This window comes from Arvicola amphibius, chromosome 12 (assembly GCF_903992535.2).
Source record: "Arvicola amphibius chromosome 12, mArvAmp1.2, whole genome shotgun sequence".
NCBI lineage: Eukaryota > Metazoa > Chordata > Mammalia > Rodentia > Cricetidae > Arvicola > Arvicola amphibius.
In genome coordinates, this window is record NC_052058.2 from 25,515,200 (window position 1) to 25,522,769 (window position 7,570).

Below are 7,570 nucleotides of genomic sequence, written 5' to 3' on the forward strand. Positions count from 1 at the left end.
ATGTGTATGTGTACACGTATGCACAGAGGCACATATGCAACAACATGAAACTCAGTTGCACATTGTGGTGTACAGTTTAATCCCAGCATCAGGAAAACTGAGCCAGGAGGACTGAGGCAGCCTGGGCTACATAAGGAGATGTCTCAAAAACAAAAGCCTACTAAACCCACTCCCACCTAGAGGTTTGTCCCTGCTGTACCCTGAGCTAATAAAGCTCTTCTCTTGGTGTTTCTCATTGCCAGGGTTTGAAGAAGGACTGCCTCTCTCTCTCTCTCTCTCTCTCTCTCTCTCTCTCTCTCTCTCTCTCTCTCTCTCTCTCTCTCTCTCACACACACACACACACACACACACACACACGCACACACACACACTTTCTAGTCAGGGTCTCACTATATGTAGCCTCATTTGGCCAATAACTCACTATGTAGACCAGGCTGGCCTCAAATTCGCAGAGATTCACTTGCCTCTGCCTCCAGAGTGCTGGGATTAAAGGCGTGCACCACCAAAATATCCTGTGTCAGTACCAGTGGACTAGAGGAGGAGGCCCTGCAGACTCCAGTGACCTCTTGTACATAGTAGGAGCAGTGGAAAGAAAGCATTGCCATCCAGTGTCTGAGATAATACAGTCAGCAAGGGTCAGAGCTGCACCCAAAGAGAGGCATCAGGAGGATGTCACCGGAGGGAATCGGGTCCTCCAGCTCATGCCCTTCATTCTAACCTGTCCACCTTGAGACACAAAGGTGCTCTGTTGAAAGGCAGGAAGTGGCACAGATGTCCTGCCGTCAGCATCAGGTGACAGCAAAGGTCGTGGCAACCGAGAGCAGAGTCCCACACTGAAACGAGCCAGAGATCCACACAAGACTTCCAGCAAAGGGTAGGCACCCTCTGTGCTCACAATCTAATCTCCCCCTCAACTGACTCCAGGACATCCACGATCACCAGAATGTACTGGGAGGCTACTGGGGGTGCTGAGCGGGCAGCATGCACCCTGGTATTGTGATTGGGATGGTTGCAGGAGACATCACTTGACAATGATGATGGATCAGAAAGGTCAGAGTTCACCTCAGCAGGAAACGCCAACACTGCTCAGCTAGGCTGTGCAGGGCAGCTATCATGGCACTTGGAGCAGGCTGGAGGAAGCCCAGGTGTGACGTTGTCTGGCACACACACACTCTCACACTCGCACACACTTACTCTCACATGCTCTTTCGCATACACACACCTTCGTCTTTCTCACAATGCTGGCTCGTATGCCCTCTGATGAGCACTCTCTACCCTCACAGTCTTCCACATAGACCCTGGCAGGACACACAACCCACTAGCCAGCTGCAGCTCTTGGCCCTGATGCTCTCTGATGCCTCCACTGCTGGCTTCCTCTCCTGTTGGCCCCATGTTGTGCTCGTCCCTGGACAGAGCTTGTAGCATCTCTATAGCATCACCCTGGTCTCCTACAAGGTCTCTGTGCCTTGGCTGGGGCCCTGGGTAAAGCCAGAGTCCAGCCCTTCTGCTATCAGCCTGAACTGGAACCTCAGACATGGAAGCTCCGGTTTCACAGCCAGGTCCTGGCAGAGCTCATGCCCGTTGACCCAGAACTCTACGTCAAGAGGTAGTCCTGAGGGATGCTCCCCGTGCAGGCCTCTGTGGTGGTAGTGGGCAGAGACTAGGGCCAAAGTCAAGACCAAACCTCTGAAGTTTTTTTTTTCTTTTTAAAAACAGAGTCTCAATAGGTAGCCCAGGCTGCCTTAAACTCCCAACCCTCCTGAGCGCTAGGGTTATAGTCGTGTTCTATGATGCCTGGTCCCAAACCTCTTGAGAAACTGAGTCTTTCTAAAGCACATTGACTGAGGAGTAGAAAGTAGAAGGACCCATGGGGAAATGTCGCTCGGAAGTGGCCCCAGAAGATGTGACCTCACATTAACTTTTTGACCTGTCTCTATAGAGCTGGGCCAAGGACTTTGCATTGGTAGCAAGACCCTTGGGCAATTGTGTTAGGGTCCTGGGGGTTCTGACATCCAGACATAGGGTGATAGAACTGGTCCGCTTGGACTTCGAGCTTTGCTGGGCTTCTGAACACAATCTCATCACTTAACAAGTTGAGACAGGGGGACTGAGGTTCTATGCCAACTGGGTTACCTAGGGGGAAAAGCTGAGATGGCCATTGCACACTATTACCAGAATAAAAACAAGGGACAGGAAAACAGGTAGATATTTGTCAAAAACAAGGGACTGGGTGTGGTCTACACACCTGTCATTCCAGTACCTGAGTGGATTTTTGTGGGTTGGAAGGCAGCCTGGTCTACAAGTGAGTTCAGGACAGTCAGACTGCATAGTGAGACCCTGTGTCAAAATAAAAACAAATCATTTTTTAAAAAAGCATTTAAAGGGGTGGGGGAGGCTGGGGAGATGACTCAGTGAGAAAAGGAGCTTCCTGCCGAAGCCCGAAGCTGACATTCTGAGTTTGCGGCCCAGCACCCATATGGTTGAAGGAGAGAATTGTTTTCCTGCAAGTTGTCCTCTGACTTCTAAATCACACACACACACACACACACACACACACACACACACACACACACACACACGAGTAACCAATTGAAGCATCTGTGCACGGGTGCGCATGCGCCATACTCATACCTATTCACAGGAACTTAGTAGAAATCAGAAAGGCCGCACACACACCACACACACACAGTAACAAATTGAAGCATCTGTGTGTGTGTGTGTGTGTGTGCACATGAGTGTGTGTGCGTGCGTGTGCGCATGAGTGTGTGTGCGTGTGTGTGCGTATGAGTGCATGTGAGTGTGTGTGCGCGCGCGCGCCATGCTCACACCCATTCACATGGACTCAGCAGAAATCGGAAAGGCTGCAAGGATGAGTGGAGAGCCTAGAGAGATTTGGCGGGTGGGACTGGGAAAGGCATACGGTTTCTTCTTTGCCCGTTCCTTTTTTTTTTTTTTTCCTTTGGGGATTTGCTGGCAATGACCACAGTTGACTTTTATAATCAGAAGAAAGCAAAAAGAAAATTCTGTCTTGAAAAACCTAGTGCCGAGGCTGGGGGCCGAGGCAATCATGCCCTCTCCATTCCCCATAGTTATGTAAAGCTGGGCCCGTGTTTCATAAGTCAGGCTGCTGCCTGGGATGTTTGGGGCCGAGAGTACAGCCTCAGGCTGTGCATGTGCCCCTGCCCTTGTTTGGCTGTCTGGATGCGGCTCAGGGTGAAACTATCTTGATGTACTCTGACACATCTGCCGCTCACCATCCTCCATCTACTGAGTGGGCACCGATGAGGCGTGAATGGCTTCTAGCAGCTGCGTTCCTGAGTGACAGCACTGGCATTGCTCTGGCGGCCCTGAGTCCGTGTGTGCACTCCTGGGGCATGCCCCAGCTGGGTGCTGTGAGCCCCAAGCCAGCACAGGCCTGTACTGAAGCCAATCTCCATGGCTATGGCCTTGAGACACTTCCTTTGACTCATAGCCAGGGCTCCTGGCCAGCATGGCCCTGGGATGAGTCTTTATGGATAAGTATCTAGCACTGAGTCCCACAGTGCCTCACAGAGAGCACCTGGCTGAGGCTTGTAGATTGATTTATAAATCTACTGTCCTCCCTAATACCAGAATTCCCTTCCAGAGGATTTTTTTCTCTCTCTCTTTTAAAAAAAAAGTTTAATTTATTTTTTATTTTATGTGTATAAGTGCTTTACCCATGTGTATGTATGTGCACCGTGTGTGTGTGCCTGGCATCTGAGACCAGAAGAAGGAATTGGATCCTCTGGAACTGGAGTTACAGATGGTTGGGATCCACCACGTGGATACTGAGAACTGAACCCGTGTCCTCTGCAGGAGCAGCGAGCGCTTGAAGCCACGCTTTTTAGCACTTTTGACAAGGCGCCCTAGGGAGAACACCACCTCTAATTTATCTTGACTGGAAATATGTAAACAAACAAACAACATCCAAAACCAACCAATCAATAAACACTTCAAATTTATCATCATAAAAGTAAGATATGCTTATTATATGCACCTAAAAATGAACCAGGCCTGTAATTCCAGATGCTTGAGGCTTTCTTGGTCCACACATTGAGGCCAGCCTGGGCAACTTAGTAAGATCCTGATTCATAAGAAAAAATTTTATTATTATTATTATTATTATTATTATTATTTTGATAGTCTCTCATGCAACTCAAGCTAGCCTTGGATGCACTGTGTGGCTGAGGGTACACTGAACACTTCATTATCCTGCCTTCATCTCTTAAGTGCTGCATTCCAGATGTGTAACAGCAAAAGAACAGAAAACAAGGGTGAAGAGCCAGGAATGATGGCAGTTGCCTACGGTCCCAGCATTGGAGGATGAGGCAAAAGGGTTACAGCAAGTTCAAGGCCAGCCTGTCCTATGTTGTGAATTCTAGGCCTGTCTGTGCTACCTAAGATCCTGTCACAAAGAAATAAAAGAAAGTTCAAGGCCATTCTGACCTAAAAAATATTTTTTTAAAGACTGTGTTTGTAGCTCAAATAGAGTGCTTACTTAGTCCCTACAAGGCCCTGGGTTCAATCCCAACAAATTACAGAAAACAAAACCATACATGCCCAGGAAATAGAGAAACCTTGTAAGTAAACTAAAATAATGTATAATTTCATACAAAAAGGACCACTGTTAGCCTGCTCATTTGACAAATGCTGACTTTTAGATTGAGCTGAGGAACCACTGCAGAACAGGGTTGGGGTCCCTGTGCACCTCGGATGGCCATGCAGGGCTGAAAATGGAGAGTCACTGTCCAGTGTGTGTTTGTTATTATGTCTCTTGAAAAATGTTATCAAGACTCCCCCTCCCCCCCCTTTCAGGAGCAGTTGTGCGATCAGATCGATCTAAGATGGCGACCATAGAACTGGAAACCACACCTACTACTAATCCCGCACCTGCGGAAGAGGAGAAAACAGAATCCAGTCAGGAGGTTGCCAACCCAGAGCACTATATCAAACACCCTCTCCAGAACAGGTGGGCACTCTGGTTTTTTTAAAATGATAAAAGCAAAACTTGGCAAGCAAACCTTCGATTGATCTCTAAGTTTGATACTGTTGAAGACTTTTGGGCTCTATACAACCATATCCAGTTGTCTAGTAATTTAATGCCTGGCTGTGACTACTCACTTTTTAAGGATGGTATTGAGCCTATGTGGGAAGATGAAAAGAACAAACGGGGTGGTTGATGGCTAATTACATTGAACAAGCAGCAGAGACGAAGTGACCTCGATCACTTTTGGCTAGAGACACTGCTGTGCTTTACTGGAGAATCTTTTGATGACTACAGCAATGATATATGTGGAGCTGTTGTCAGTGTTAGAGCTAAAGGTGATAAGAGAGCAATATGGACTCCTGTGTGTGAAAACAGAGACGCAGTCACACACATAGGGAGGTTATACAAGGGAAGGTTAGGACTCCCTCCAAAGACAGTAATTGGTTATCAGTCCCACGCTGACACGGCTACAAAGAGCAGCTCCACCACTAAAAAGAGGTTTGTTTAAGAAGACACCTGAGAGGCTGGAGAGACGGCTCAGAGGTTAAGAGCATTGCCTGCTCTTCCAAAGGTCCTGAGTTCAATTCCCAGCAACCACATGGTGGCTCACAACCATCTGTAATGGGGTCTGGTGCCCTCTTCTGGCCTGCAGGCGTACACACAGACAGAATATTGTATACATAATAAATAAATAAATATTTAAAAAAAAAACTTAAAAAAAAAAAGGAGACACCTGAGTGTTCTCACAGGACACTGCGTCACACAATCGAGATTGGGAGCTGAACCAAAGCCTCATCTAAGCAGAGTGGACTGCACCGAAGTTTGATTCCATCTAAATGTTGCTAAGATATAAGAGAAGTCTCATTCGCCTTTGTCTTGTATCTCTGTATTCATTTCTTCCCTTCCTTCCCCCAATTTTTGCTAGTGTGTTCACTACCCCAATCAAAGAATTACAGTATACACCACCCCAGACTCCGCAGGTGTGTTCCTGGCCCACACTGTAACAGCTGGGTAGAACTACCATGATACACACATTTGCCTTTCCACAGTATTCGAAAAAGAACTTGCATTTCTGTTACCTTAGCAGGAAAAGATCTGTTTCTGCTCCACTCTGTGCAGGAGCGTGTTTTGCTGGTGAGAGTCTGCGTGCAGTTTTCCAGCAACCTCATGTCCTTCCACAGCGTTCTCCTTGCTGGCCTCTTGCTGAGGGCTGCTAGAGTTTATTTGCTTCCCTCCTTGGATAACATTACTGATTCTGATTTCAGTTTTTCATTTGTTTTGCTTTGTTTTTTTCCTCATATAACATTGGTGAAGGATCCAGGAATATAACATAAACGTGGAATAAACATTAAATTTGTGTATTCTTTGGTAATTTTTTGTTTTTTTGTAACTACAAAGCTTTGCTACAAATTTATGCATTTCATTCAAATCAGTGATCTATGTCTGTGTGATCCCTAAACATAATTGTGGACTATAAAAATGTAACACCATAATTACATTCCTAACTAGAATTAGTATGTCTGCTTTTGTATCTTTATGTATCAAAATACAAATACACTTTTATTTTGTTTTTGTATTTGTTCTTTTTTTTTTTGTTTTGTATTTGTTCTTTTAATCTGGTTACAAATGGCTCAAGTAGAAAAGCGGTCCCATTCATATTAAGACAGTGTACAAAACTGTAAATAAAATGTGTACAGTGACTTGTCTTTTTTAAAAAAAATGTTATCAAGATCATCAGCCCATATCACTTATCTAACATTTTCCGGCATTTAAAAATTCTTCAGAGACATCATAAAAATCTAAATTTAATTAATTTGCTGCATGTGTGCGTGTGTAAGCGGGACATACGTACCACAGTGGAGGTCACAGGCTGGCTTGCCCGAGTCAGTCCTCTCCTTCTCCCACGTGAACCTCAGGGACCAACTCGGGCGGCAAGCACCTTTACCAGCCAAGGCTTTTATGTCACCTGCCCAAAGATAATCTTTACATGGGTGCGTGCTATCCAATCACAAGGCTGTCTATCTCAGAGATGTCTGAACTCCGCTTTTCACCATGAGGGGAACCTATGTACCTCTTTGTCTTGGTGGCATGTCAGAGTCCTGTACCAGAAACAACTGGGTCAGAGGGCAGCCATCCTTCTAGAGCTCAGCATGTATTTGGCAAAGAGCTCTCCAGAAAAGCTGGTTCTGCTGGCTCAGTCACCTTTGCCTTTAACTGATGAAGTCCCATCTTGGGTGGGAAGGGATCTCAAAGAGAGCGACCAAAAGCCTATTCCGTGTTGGATGGCTCTCTGACCATCACTGGATCTCAGAGTCTTCACATCTTTAAAATGGGTTTTCCTCACAATACCCATTGTAACCAAAGTTGGACTCCCCTTTTGTGTTAGACCATGTGTGCTGGTTCAGTGCCTTAGGGCTCTGTTCTCCATCTGGGAGGAGCAAATACCACCAGGCCATGCCATCTGAAATCTGTCTGCAAGTTCAGACAATGCTCTTCTTAAGCAGTGGGATGTAGGGGTGCAGGGAAGTTACTGGAAACCCATCCTCCTAAGGTTTTGATTGC

The 7,570-nt window shown here is 46.4% G+C and overlaps 1 pseudogene; it reads left to right on the forward strand.

Moving 5' to 3' along the window:
* Positions 1 to 4,865: 4,865 nt before the first annotated feature.
* Positions 4,866 to 5,516, forward strand: LOC119827942 (annotated as a pseudogene).
* Positions 5,517 to 7,570: the final 2,054 nt, after the last annotated feature.